This window comes from Dipteris shenzhenensis, chromosome 13, assembly GCF_047967505.1.
Source record: "Dipteris shenzhenensis isolate YYH24624 ecotype China chromosome 13, Dip_SZ_1.0, whole genome shotgun sequence".
NCBI lineage: Eukaryota > Viridiplantae > Streptophyta > Polypodiopsida > Gleicheniales > Dipteridaceae > Dipteris > Dipteris shenzhenensis.
In genome coordinates this window covers 17,520,530-17,535,089 of record NC_141608.1, presented here as the reverse complement: position 1 = coordinate 17,535,089, position 14,560 = coordinate 17,520,530, and the positions used below count along the sequence as shown (strand labels likewise).

Genomic DNA, 14,560 nt, shown 5'->3' with positions numbered 1-14,560 from the left:
TTATTTTGATTAAACCCAAGAAGCTAATACTTTTTTTTTAAATATAGTAATGTTATGGAAAATTTTCTGCAAAATATACAAAGCGTTTCATATATGCTCGATCCTCCTATTTCGGAAGTGCTTAGCAACAAAGAAGAAACCATAGAGGATGTTTGCAAGTGGTTGAAGCACGTTCCTATGAATGAGGCACGAGTTATTTTTATAGCATATTATGAGAAGTAAGCATCAAACCCTACTTGTTTTTTCTATTGCATTTGCTAGAATTATCTCAAACACAATAATTATTCTTTATTGATTATGCAGCTCACATTGGAGTCTGGTAGTCGTGGATATCTTTGCTAAGAAGTGCTTCTTTGCCAACTCAATGACATCCGTCCATGGCACTGTGTTAGAGTAAGTATAGACTACACTTGTTGTCACTTCTTAACATGTAGATTGATATGCAATGCACATATTCACTATTGTTATATGTTTTGATGTGCAGATCAGCTCGAAAGTTAGTAGGTGCTATCGACACAATAATGCGACAATGTGACTTGGCACAACAAATAGAGTATATAACATGTCAGGTATCACATCAAGAGGATAGCCACATCTATAATTGTGGATGGAGGGTGGGCTACAATTGCTTTTTGGTACTTGGTCAAATTTTTGAGATAAAAATGACACCACATTGTCAACATATACGGATTTGCATCTCTATGCATTTATAACATGTACCATTCGAGCAATCATTAAGGGTGACATTATGGACCCTCCCACAAGGCAAATAGATAATGGCTTAGAGGAGTGTGAAATGAATGCCGTCAAAGAGTCAAAGGGGATAGAAGACCTCAACTCTACAAACATGGCTTCATTGGAAGAATTGGGAAGCTCTTTTAATGTTAGGGTTATGATTCAACATAGACCTCAGTACTTGAATTTGGGGGAGAGGAGATTTCAATCCTCTCTAGAGCTTCAAATGAGGTCAATAACAATGTTATGATGGCCATTCCCAGGTTTAATACAAACTTTTTCTCTGCTTGATAATTCAATATTTTGACTAAATCTAATAAGCTAATATTCATTTATTTGTTGGTGCAATATAGTTATCTCACGATTTTATAGAGCCGTACAAAACCGTGTGTATATGTTGGATTCCCTCCTTTCTCCTATACTTAGCGATAGCAGAAAGATGATAGCCGATGTTTGTAAATGGTTACAGCCTTTACATTTACATGGCGTGCGAGTCCTATTTATGGCATATCACGAGATGTAAGTATCATGGCAACCTTTATTTTCATCTTATACTGGCAACATTGTGTTAAATAATAATGGTTCTCAATTATTCGTGTAGGGAACATTGGAGTCTAGTGGTTTGGGACCTTGAAGACAACTATTGTTGGTTTGTTAACTCGATTGCAGGCTTTCATGGCTCAGTGCAAACGTAAGTATTCTATTAATCTGTTGTTACTTCTATATTACGTACCTTATGTTTTTTTTAATATGTCATGATGAGCAGATCGATTGAGAAGTTGGTATCTGCTATCAGAGAAACAGGACAGTACAAAGACTCGCTAGACTTCCAAAAGCATTTAGTAGTAGAGCAGAAAGATGGGCATTGTTGTGGGTGGAGAGTTGCCTATAACTGCATGTTGATTTGCAAAGAAATTTTCTCACTTAAGCCATAGGTCTCATCGGAAGACTCTTTGGAGCTCAAATTGCTGCCATTAGAATACAACGTGCAACTAAAGCAATATCAGAGCTTGCATTTAAGGAAGAGGAGACTGAGTCTACTGTGAAAGCACTACACACTACAGAAGTAGAGACTTAGTGTACACCTACAGCACCACAGCCTCCACTGGAAGCATCAGAAGAGTTGCCACAGCCTCCGCTTGCATTTAAGGAAGAGGATATTGAGTCTACTCCGAAAGCACTACATACTACAGAAGAAGTAGAGACTGAGTGTACATCTAGAGCACCACAGCCTCCATTGGAAGCATCACAAGAGTTGCCACAATATCCACTAGAAGCATCAGAAGAGTTGTGATGCATGTATGATGTTGTGTTTGTATATATGCATGAGGAGAATATTCTCATGATGTTGTTTATTCCATGAATATTATGGTTGACATTTATTTGTTACAATGTATGAATCATGATGTAGTTTTTGTTGATTATACACCAATTTGTGACTTATTACTTAAGTGGCATTTAGTCATGATATTTATATATTTATTTCATGCACACAATTTTATGATATGAATGTGTGATGATGTGATTATTTGGAAATATAACCTTCTGTGATGAGAATTTTGATATGAATATGTGATGATGTAATATTTGTAATATATTTCATGACAAAGTATCAATTCCCAATGCTCCACTCACTTAAAGTACATCATTCCCAATGCTCTGCAAAATTTTATTCAGTTGGACAGTCTCCACTCACTTAAAGTAGAGCATTTCCAATGCTTCTCTCACTTTATTCCAACCCTTATCCTTATCATAGTGAACACATCGTGCCTTAGTGCACTTGTATTCTTCCATCGTAGTCCTTCCACAAACACTCTCTTCTTTCTTACATCCTAGTCCTTCTGATTAACTTGTATTCGTCTTTCACTTTACGTCTTCCCTCACTTTCTATCACTCTTGAAGGAGGGGTAGCTCACTGTGCATCCCTCGCTATCGCTCCCTCACTCTCCTTCTCCCACTTTCCCTCTAAGACAATGACTCGTTACTACCCGACTTCATTTACTGAACTCAAATTCTGTCTTAGATCTCTTTTGTATGGACCAATGAAGGGAAAATCATTCGAGGAGGATATGTTACGCACATGGCTACTTGATTTGAACTCAGCAGAAGAGGTAAATATCCTTAGCTTTCTTTTTCGCTTCTTTTAATCACGTACTTCTTATGCTAACGAGTTAAATTTTCGTACAGGATATGGCAGTGGCTAGAAGCTATATTGAAAAAAATGATGAAGATGAAGAAAGCCAAGAGAGAAAAGAAGAGTTGTTGAATGCTTACAAGTCGGCGGAAGATTTTAAACAAGTTGTGAGGAGAGTTTATGAGGAGATTTGCAATGCCAGCCCTGGTTACGCATGGCCTGCAAGTTTAAAGTCTGCTTGTTTTCATGAAGCCAATTCCATAGTAGGCACTTTCGAGGACATATGCTCTCTCTAATGACTTAATAGTCAAGTGATGGAAATTTAATTCCATAGAAATTTAAAGTAACTGTGAAATTTAATTCCATAGACTTATGTGTTTTCTAAAGTAACTGCAATAGACAAGAAATGAAACTACAGTTCCACAAAGACTTTTTAGTTCTCTAATGTAAAGTTGTAATAGACAAGAGAGACAAAGATGACATCTTCTAGGCTGAGCTAATGGAAGGTGTTTTTTAACACCATATGGCTTTGAGTTATATGATCTACTTCATGTACAAATGTGTCATGCTTTTTTTTTAATGTACTCTAGTTTTTTTTCTAATTTGAATTTTTAAAATCTTACTTTTTGTCTCTTTTAACAACATGAAGTCCTCTTTTTTTAATGTACTCTAGTTTTAATAACATGTCACGTCATTTTTTCTAATTTGATTTTTTAAAATCTTACTTTTTGACTCAAAGTTTTGTTTTATAAGAGCCTCTTTTTTTTAAATGCTTTATCCAAAATTATCTCACAAAACGAATTTGGACAGTGCACTAGTCCAAAATTAATAAAATAGGTGTTGATGATGAGAATGTTGATTAGAGGGCTAGGAATTATCTAGGGCTAGGAATCAATTTTGGTCTCACAAAATATGTAATACAAACAATGAAATCTACTCACAAATGGCTTCTAGCAATGTAATCCAAATATACATACATTCATACACACATGCATGCATGCATGCGAGCGTGCGTGTGCACACACAGACACAAACATGGCTGTAAGCATGATTGGTTGGTATGCTTTAACTGCTTTGCTAGTAGTCAAAAAGCACCCCTAATACCTCCCTAATATTGCTTTTAGAAATTCCATTAGAAAAAATAATAGTGCTTCTAGTGCTTTTTAAATATAAGAAGGATTAAAAGCACAATATATTTTTGGAGACAAGCATTTTTCGAGTGAAATCTTTCGAGCATCCCAGCGAAGGAAAAAAATGCTTCCAACTACGCAAAGATCTGACAAAAATGGACAGGAAGAAAACATAGTTTCACTTAGAAATATACAAAGTATTATAGCAATGCCTATTTTATACACAAATCTTTGCATGAATCTTTGGGAATGGTGAGAACATAATGGGATGGATTTTGAAGAAACCCACATGTAGAGTAGACTTCTCTATGAAAATTCCCTTATGATCCTTCTTACAACTTTTACTTAATAGGGGGTGAGATTGAAAAACTCTCTCAACCTATCTTCATGAACGGGTTTCTCCAAAGAAAACTCTTTGATGCAAGCCATCAAGGTAGTTTTGCTAGCAAAACCCCTTTGAAGTAGGTCTTCCAAGGTAGTTTCGATGGCAAAACTACCTTGGACTACACTTTTAAAAGTGACATAACTTTCACATCCAATGTCCAAATATAGTCATTCAACCACTCAAATTAATCAGAAACGCCCATTCGAGCACATCTGTGGGGTTATATTTTGGAAAATCTTGCATATATAGTATTAAATATTATGTGTCTTTTATGAGAGTGATACATAAGCCTAAGTTAATACTTATTTATAGTAATTTAAACTTGTTTAGAAACATGTCCATAAATATCTTGTTATTTATGCTATAAAAACACTAGAAAGATATTGCCATATGATATAAATGTATTTAATAAGTAATTATATATGTATAATATTATTACATTGTGAGAGTGATTATGAGGGAAGTTTCTTAAAGGAATTATTTTTCAACATTGTCAAAGGGATGTCTATGAATAAGAAAATTTATGTTATGTAAAAATGAATGAGTGACTAGTCTGTATATTTTTATGATAAAGGGATCTAGTTCTAGTGAAAATAAAAGTGAAAAAACCATGTTTTCTTAAGAAATACAATTTTTGAAATCTCTTGAAAAACACATTCGAATAAACCTGCTCATAGGTTTTTGCTCGTAAAATTGACGTATCCCTCAATCATGCTTACACACACATACACACACACACACACATAGTAGATTAGGGCAAGGAAAGCCCTGATCTGCCCAAAAAAATAAGAAGTTAAAAAAAGTGTCGATATTTCTATTGAATCATTCTCTCGAATTTTGCCAATGTCAAAAATACCATCAAAATTAGCATCACAAATTTGTTAAAACACTCTTTGGACTTTATACCAATGTCACAAAGATAGTTGCAAAAATCGTTAAAAACGTGTCGAAAAGTATGTGAGTCTCTACTAGCATCAAAATTAGTATCGAAAGTAGCGTTGAAAATTATGGCGTGGTTTTCTCTATCAAAAACTGTCTTTCTTTTAATAGCAATATTTTTGTTTTGAAGCTAATAATTAAGACGATAATATGCACATTTTTCTAATTTTGAAAAAAAACTTTTAATGTAAATTTCATCGATAAAAGCATAAAAAAGGGGTCAATCTCTTGTAGTGTCAAGGATTTATGCAATGAATTAGGGTTTTATATACCTTCGCATGAATTTACCATGCATTATGCTAGGGTTAGTACATGGTATAATATAATCATATAATCCCATCGGTAGGTGGTAGCCATGGAGCAAACATGCAAGGTCTTGTTTTATGGTGCAATAACTTTCAAACATTGTACAGTATCATATGTACCACGTGGTATTTTAAAAGCCTTGCATGATGATTTCTTGCATATAATGTGCAGTGTTTTTCATATATCGCATAGTATATCATCGGTAAATCAATGGCCTATCTTGGTCTATATGTAATGCAAAAATGAGGGCTTGTATGTTTTAAACATTTTATAACAATCTTAGATGGAATGGATATTTTTTTAAAAATAAAAACGTTCTTAAAAAATCTTTCAAGGATTCTTCATGGGTATCTTCTTCAACGACATCTTTTCCTTTCCCTACTCTTTCCTTACGTTTCATAATTGGTCAACAAAGTAACAATGTGACTTGAAACTTTCGATTATTATAGTTGTGGGGCAATGTTGTCGTATGTTTGGGAGGTTACAAATATTTTTCCCATCAATTATCCTTTCCAAATCATCTAGAATATAGTGAGTATTCTATCAACAAGGAGAAAGTCCCTCAACAAGGAGAATATAGTGAGTAGTTTATTAACAAGGCGAAAGTTGTTCATGTGGCCCAAAGGGATGTAGGTGCTCATGTAAAAATGATTAATAATTTCTTAGGTGTGACATGGTACCTAGCAATATGGTATCATTTGGATATGTCATGTACGTTTATTAATTACGTTATATGTTGCAATCCTTGGACGAAAGTACCCCAACTTTTTAATTGTATGATGTGTTGCATATGTATCACATTTTGGCTATGGCATGTAGGATTATTGACAACTAAATTTACATTGGAAGCCTTGTCTTGGTCGATGGATGCAAATTTTCAAATTTGTGACCCATGGGTATATTCTCAGGGGGTGCACTACTAAGAAACCCTTTGTATCACCTGCGTTCAAGGGGTATTTTAAAAACCTCTCAACTAATTTTTTTTCTCCAATAATACCACCCCTCTTTACTTATGAACTAACGGATTTTTTCCTAAAGTTAAATTAAAAACACCCTCTTGTTATTCTAATCCTGCTAAATTTCTTCCAAGAGTTGAATTAAAACACCCCTCCTTTTGAATGCATGAGGTACACTAAAATTTATGAGGTGAACCCCCTGAGGGTGAATTGCACATTGGAGAAATACATCTCATCAAGGTTATCCCTTCCTTATCTTTTTTCTTTTCATGTTTATACAAACTCTTTTCATTTAAATCATACATATTAAGAGCTACACCCATATGATGCATTGGAAAGTGTGTAACAATACGATGTGGATTTGATGAAAGGGATTCTTCAATTCAATAAATTCAAAAAACAGACATAAAAAAGAGGTTCTTAATTCACAAAGTCATTAAATTCACTTTTGAATTAAAGCAAGTGTATGACTTGTAAGTTATAGGGAGTTAAATACTATCCCTTGCATGCATGTTGTATATGCAAATTTTTCTATAAGTGCACCCCTTAGGGGGACCACATAGACTTAGACAAATGGAACTTTGAAAAGTAGAGAAGGTTTCTTATGGGCATATCCTTTATTAGTGAGAGTAGGAGGTGATGGAAATATGTAAATGCATTAATTTGAGCCAGTGCAACTAAAATCTTCATGTGTATAAACTTGACTTCCATAATGACATGAAATAAGATGTAGTGAACACCTAATTTTTTGAAAATAGTCACATGTAACAATATGAGGATGTTAAGTGAGGATGAAACTTCAGAATTACCTTGTTTCACTTATAGTGTAAGAACATTATAATTACCAATGCCCATAATACAACCTATCTGAACTCTACATAAAATTGTCAAAATAGAGTAGACTAATTAGGTTTGGAAAGAAATTGAAACGTTAAAATATTTTAAAAACAGGGCTTCTTAAGGCAACTCGCTATGGATGCATCAAATCCTCACCAACTCAAACAAGGGTGCATGTATGCACGAAAGCACTTGGCTCCAACTTGTGAGTTTTATGCGTCTTTAGACGCTGTCGATTGTTTAGTAAGAAATAATAAAAAAGAAACGCTTTAAGGACTTGTAAGATCCATTAGGCTTTGCCAAGGTTCTATAGTTATTTACATGCTCTCACACTGACTACAAATCCACTGCCTTTATAATTTAAAAAACTATAATTAAAAACTGAAAGGTAAATCAGCATTATTTTTCCTTGAAGGTTTTACGATTGATACCTGCAAAGTTTTGATGTCAACTTTCTGGGGTTTTTTTTGCTTTATTTTTATAAACAGATCCAGTAGACGACAATCTCTTCACCGGCAGGCATAAAGCCCGTTAGCAAGCGTAAAGCTTGTTTGGCTGGCATAAAGCCCTTTCAATAGGAAAATGATTTAAAAAAAAAACAGGCGAATGTGCTTTTATGGCAAATGGCTTTCTGGATAGCAATTTTTTTTTTCAGGCAACGGCTTCAAGAGTTAATAGGCAAATCGGCTTTAGGGCCTTCCGCACAAACGAACATGCGAGACCTAGATGAGAGACCGGAAAGCTTGAGTGACTTAAAGACACATTGTATCTAGAGGAAGCCAAGGCAATCGTTATAGAGACAGCTCAACCATGGAGGGAGAGTGGAGCCCCTGAATTGATTTATAGCCATGTTGGAGGGGGGTAAAAAGCACACACAAGCTAAAAGTTGAAAAGACAAGAGCCATCTAAAAGTAGAGGTTAAGAGTTTTAGAAATTCCTAATAAAATTCCTAAAAAACTAAGAATAATCACAAAACTCCCACACAACTCAACCCTATCGAGGAGAGCCATGCTAATAAAGGTGCAACCCCTTGTGTCAATATTAATGTAAAGAGATAGTGAGAATCTACACACACACACACAATATATATATATATATATATATATATAGAGATAGATAGATAGAGAGAGAGAGAGAGAAGGTCATAGAGTTTTTCAAGGTTTTGTGCACGAGTGTCCTATCCTAGTGGGGCCTTGGAGAAAGCATATAAGGTTTTTTAGTGCCTTCAGGCTATAGTGCCTTGGGCTTTTCACAAGTCCATTGACTTTTTAGTCACACCTCTAAGAGATAAACCTCCCGACCTTTAATTATGTATATGATGAGGATGGATAAACCTCCCGGGTTAGTGGAGTGACCTTTAGTTATGTATATGAGGATATATACGCTAAAGCTGGAGGCAAGTGCCAACACTCTTCAGCATGAGTCGGTTCTACCTTCTCCTTCTCTTCTGTGCTTGTGCTCTAGTCTGGGCGGGCGGAGTGCTTTCCTTGCACCCCCCTCTCCATTGCAACTCTACCGGTTGCTCTCTTTCTTACTACCAGAACATCCGAATTGACAGAACTCCGTGCACCGCACGTACCGCCTTCTTCCCCTCCGACGAAGCCCAACTCATCCACGCCGTCGCTCATGCCTCCCTCCACAACCTCAAAATCAAAGTCGTCAGTTCTGGCTCCCATAGCATCCCTAAACTCGTTTGCCCTGGTGGTAACGACGGCGTCGTCATCAGCACTCGTGACTACAACCGCGCTATTCTTGTCGACTCGTCCGCCTTCACTGTCACTGCAGATGCCGGCGTGCAGATGAGGGATCTGCTCGATCGCATCGCTCTACATGGCTTAGCGCTCCCACACACCCCTATGTGGGAATGGTTGTCCGTTGCTGGAGTCATCAGTACTGGAGCTCATGGGAGTAGTTTCTGGGGGAAGGGATCCGCTACTCAAGAGTCTGTACTCGGGATACGATTGGTCATTCCTTCCGGCCCTGAAGACGGTTATGCAAAAATCGTTGTTTTTACTGAGAAAGATGCTGAGCTGAAAGCAGCTAGGGTTTCTCTCGGAGTATTAGGGGCGATTTCGCAGGTCACCTTCGCTCTGCAGCCCATGTTCAAAAGATCTGTTTCGCTTGAAATTCGAGACGATCACAACTTGGGAGATGAGCTCGAGTCCTTTGCTAGAGCCCATGAGTTTGGGGAGTTGATGTGGTACCCAAATTTGGAGAAAGCATTGTTCAAGCTCGATGACCGTGTTGGTGTTGAGGTAAAAGGTGATGGCATCAACAAGATTGCTCAGGTGGACGCTCAGCCAGTTGCAGTCATAGAAGGCCTACGATCTATTGGTAAGACTTAGACAAAATACAAATAAGGAAAGCTGCTGTTTCTCGCTTGCTTCTAGTATCTTACTCCCATCTGCTTTACTATGGTTACCTGCGATCTGCAGAAGAAGCTGTGGAGGCACAACGGGATGCCCGAGACGTATGCAAACTTTCTGAAAACCTTCTGAGCCAGCGATTCACCTCCGGAGACGGTCTTCTGAACAATGGGCTGAGCTTTCAAGGATTCCCAGTCGTAGGCTACGCCCATCGTATGCAAATGTCAGGTGGATGCGAGCCTTCACCCTGTTCAAATTTCACGAGTATAGAATCTTCAACCGAGACATGCTCCGAAGGCGAATGGTCGACTTGCGTATTTGATCCACGAGTTGCAGGCTTTTTTTTTTTCCATAGTTCCATCAGTGTTCCCATGTCACGTATCCAGGATGTGATCAAAGACATAAAGAAGATCCAACAAGGCGATCCAACTGGGCTGTGCGGGATTGGATTATATGTGGGATTTTGGCTGCGATTTCTTAGGAAATCAGATGCGTATTTGGGCGAAAGAGAGGACGCAGTGGTGGTGGAATTCATGTACTACAGATCGAGGGAGGCTAATAGGCCAAGGTTCAAGGAAGATGTGATGGAGGAGGTGGAACAGATGCTGTTGGGGAAGTACGGGGGGAGGCCGCACTGGGGGAAGAACAGAGATGCGGTATTTGAAGGGATGGGAAGGAGGGTGGCAAATCTGTCTAAGTTTTTGGAGGTGAGAGAGAAGCTGGATCCGCGGTCTTTATTTTCGAGCGAGTGGTCAGATGCAATACTGGGAATACAGAAAGCAGGAGGACGAGGGGTGCAGACAGTGAGAGACTACTGCGCTCTTGAGGGGTTGTGCATATGCTCTCAAGATAGTCATTGTGCTCCTGAGAGAGGATACATGTGCAGGCCAGGCGTGGTGTTCAAGGATGCCCGAGTCTGCCGCTACGTTGCCACCAAGGACGAACTATGAGCTTCTTACGAAGACCAGAATAACAAGTAGATTACTGTAGCGGAACCTTTGAGCTGTTTCTAAAGACCAGAATAACAAGTAGTGAAACTTTCGATTTAGTTTTTATGTTTTTACCTTTTCCTATCAGTTTTAGCCCTTCCATATGCGCAGTCATTCTCTCGAGGCCGTCACTGCAAGCTCTCGTCTCGACTTTTGGAAACGCGGGCCCTCATGGTGAGGCCATATCAAGCTCTTGTCTTGGCTTTTGGAAAGAGCGGTCCTCATGGAATCTTTCTCTTAGCACGATTTCAAACTTTTTGGAATTTCTTGGAATCTTTCTCCTCATAGTTAGTGTAGAATCAAGTTGCCCAAGCACACAAATTGAGTAGGGTTTTGGGGTTGTAACTTCTCTCACTTTCAATGCCACATTACCTCTCTAAACCTAACTATAAGAGCATATAGGACCCACTCCCTAAAAACATGCATAGAATTTCATACGAAGTCCACATTTAATCAGACTTCATGAATTCGATTAACAACCATGATGAGGACGCAACTTGATCAATAAATAAAGTGTGCAGAGATCTGTCATTGTTATTTTCCACTGATCACAACCACCAAAGGAGGGAATTATCATAACATATTCCCATTAACCACCCATGCTATGCTAACAATGTTCTAACTTATATGGCTTTTATAGAATACAATAGGAGATGCCTTGAGAAGTGCGATCGTCACTTGTAAGCAACTTGTAAGAAGTGCAATCTTAACCTGTAATAAACTTCTATACAAATGTTCTCTTGGATTTGCAAGAGAAGTGGATGTCATAAGCCCCTTCATGTCATGAAAAAGACATCTTCACCTAACAAGTCAACTCGCCAAGCATTTACCTTCCCACTCTTGTGCTTGCCAACATCCATCTTGCCACATTCTTCCAACCTGGGAGAAAATGTGGGGTGTTGTCCAAGCCATGTTCCCTTCTATCCATAATCAACTTGCATTACGTCCCTATCCCACATTGCAACTGTCCCTTCACATTGCCATTACTTCACTTCCTATTGCTTATCCCATTCCATTATCTTTTAACTACCATAATGGATAGCCCAAGCAGCAAGACATGTTCTAAACTTGCTAGAAGAAGATTTTTGTTGTGGATGTGCTTTTAGAGCCTAGAGGCAACCATCACATGCACTAAGAACATTCCTATGGGCACTACCAAATGGCCACTTAGAATTTTCAATTCCTTCAAAAGAATAGAGGCCCATCTAAGGAGGCTATGTAGCTCAAGCTGTGCAGGATTGAACCTATGTCAATTGTTGTGCAAGCCACATTATGTTTGACACCTGACCATCAGGCTGAATAGATGGAAAGACATCATCCAAAAATTTAGCAAGCCATAGTGCTATCTCTAGAAGAGGAGAATGACAAAACATATGTGCCTCAGGATATATGGAGCGCTCTAAGGTGGATGAAACCTGTGTGGAAACATGATGAAGAGAGTGCTCATGACATGTACTTCAAGTCAATTAGGTTCCAAGATAGATTAGCTTGGACTCATAAAGAGAATCTTGAGATAGTGCAAAGTGCTTGATTGATATTACTTCAAATGAACCTCCCTTTTATAGGTGAGGGTACTCACATCCATATGCTTGCTCACATGTGGGATATCTCCTCCATGCCATGTGGTAGCTTGCCCTTTACTCATACCTTTGCTCTACATGTGCTCATGGCACCACAACTCTCAACACCTCCCCTTGGTGCCATGATCCTTTGGCTACTGCAAGGTGGTCAGATGTGAGTTATATTTCATCAACTCCCCTTAGTGCATGCATTGCTACTTAAGGTGGTCAAGTGTGGTTTTTACATGTCAATACCTCCCCTGGGTGCTTTCATAGCTACTCTCAGGTGGTCAACAAAATATAGGCAAGGTTGGCAAGGTTTTTGTTTCTCAATACATTCCATTGATGTCATCTTTTGGCTCATGGCTTGATGATGATGTTGTATAGTTGACTTGCTGGTTCTTCAATCTGCAATCTTCTTCCTTGTGTAGCTTCATGCATGATACTTTCTTCTTCCATGTGTCTTAATGCTTTATGTGTGGATGCCATGCTCTATGCTATGGTCATCTCATACACTTGTGCTTTTGGCATGCTTATTGCATTCATGCTTTGATTTGTAATTTGTTGCAAAGGTCTTACCAATTGATTTTTTTTTTAAATATTGGCAGTGTCTAATTACTAACAATGATTCTGACTTGATAGATGTGTAGAGCTCAAAAAGACGATCACTTTTCCTTTTTGGAGCATGTCCAAATTCTTCCTGGATTGGAAGTTATGCTTTGTCAAAGCTTTTGTGAAGAAGAGGGCCTTTGATGATGTGGCACAGGGATTCACATGCTGAATTCCATATTGTGCTTAACAAGAGGCTGTGTTCTTAGAAGGCACTGCTAACTGTGCATGCTGATGTGGCTTAACTAATCCTAACTCTAACTTAACCATGGTGTCTTAAGTTGACCATACCCTTATCTGCCACGTGGTAAAATTTCAACCAAAGCATTAATCTAACCTAGAATTAACAACGGTCTACCATGTGGCTTTTCCTAAGGTCTGAGACCTTGGAGAAGCTCAAAAACGACGATGGCGATGCGGGCAATGTGGGCGTCGGCGCTGTTCTGTAGCACAGGTTCTCTTGCATATCCTTGATGACGGCTCTGAAGCTTGGAGGTGGGCATTGGTAGGAGCTATGTGCAAGGATCCTGGAGCAATGGCGTTGTAGAGTTGGAGAGCGACGGAGGCTTGGATGCATATGGAGGCGTCGAAGTGTAATTCGCATCTAAGAAGGGGTTGGAGAGATGCACGTCAGATTGTTGGAGTTTTGTGGAGTCCCGATACGCTATGTGCAGCAGTCGATTCGTAGAGCCATTGGCAGAAGGAGCATGGACTCGTAGCTATCGATGGAGATTTGGAGTCACTGACGAGGTTCCTTGTCTAGAGGAAGGCTGCTAGTCGTGAGTTGGAAGCCTTTGTGAAGCGCTTGTAGCTCTTTTGAGCTATAGAAGCCATTGTGTGGTGGACAGGCCAGCTTTGCTATAAGCTTGTAGCTCGGCGTTGGAGAGGTAGGCATTGGTCTGCATGCATGAAGGCTGAGGCTACCTAGGCTTAGCACCTTAAAGATCAAGTCGATGAAGGTTTGGCTGAAGGCCTTGGAGTTGCAGACCGTGACTGAAGCTTTGATGGTCCGCTTGGAGACTCAAGGCACTGTGAGACTCAGGGCACTGTTTGAGAACCACGAGGGTGTCATCCAATCCTTTGAGCACTTTTCGATGCAAATACAAATTGCATCGTCTACAGAGATTTCCTTTGCTGTAGTCTTCTATCATTTCCAGGAACTCGGCTGTGCATCTCACTTGAGATATGTTTGAACTCGGCTGCACATCTCACTTGAGCTATGTTTGAAGTCTACAAGCAGATACCTGATCCATAGTAGAAGCTCGCCGCCATTTCAAAGCTTTCTTCTTCCACCTTGCTCTCTGACTTTTGGTTCCGCTTGGAGGAGGCATGGCTTGGCTGCATGCTTGTTGTGGCTTTGTTTTTTGAGCCACCCGCGTTTGTAGGTCCTTGTCATGCTATTGCTTGTGTGTGGCCAAACCTTGCTACTCGTTGTTGGTCATTCCGTCTCGCTAAAGTTTGGTTGTGTAGCAGTAGATCATGAGGAACGATCGCTATCTCTTTCTCTCATAGAGGAACTCAAACTCTCTCTCACAAACTCAATTAATCATGAACGGAATGAACAAATGGAAAAGAGCGAAAATCTTTCAACGGCAGAATGAAAGAATAACACTGA

The 14,560-nt window shown here is 39.1% G+C and overlaps 1 pseudogene across 1 annotated transcript; it reads left to right on the top strand.

The window, feature by feature from the left end:
• Positions 1–8,840: 8,840 nt before the first annotated feature.
• Positions 8,841–10,774, top strand: LOC147895105 (L-gulonolactone oxidase 5 pseudogene; annotated as a pseudogene). The gene is made up of 2 exons (XR_015541958.1): positions 8,841–9,756; positions 9,858–10,774. The product of XR_015541958.1 is annotated as an L-gulonolactone oxidase 5 pseudogene (transcript).
• The last annotated feature ends 3,786 nt before the right edge of the window (positions 10,775–14,560 follow it).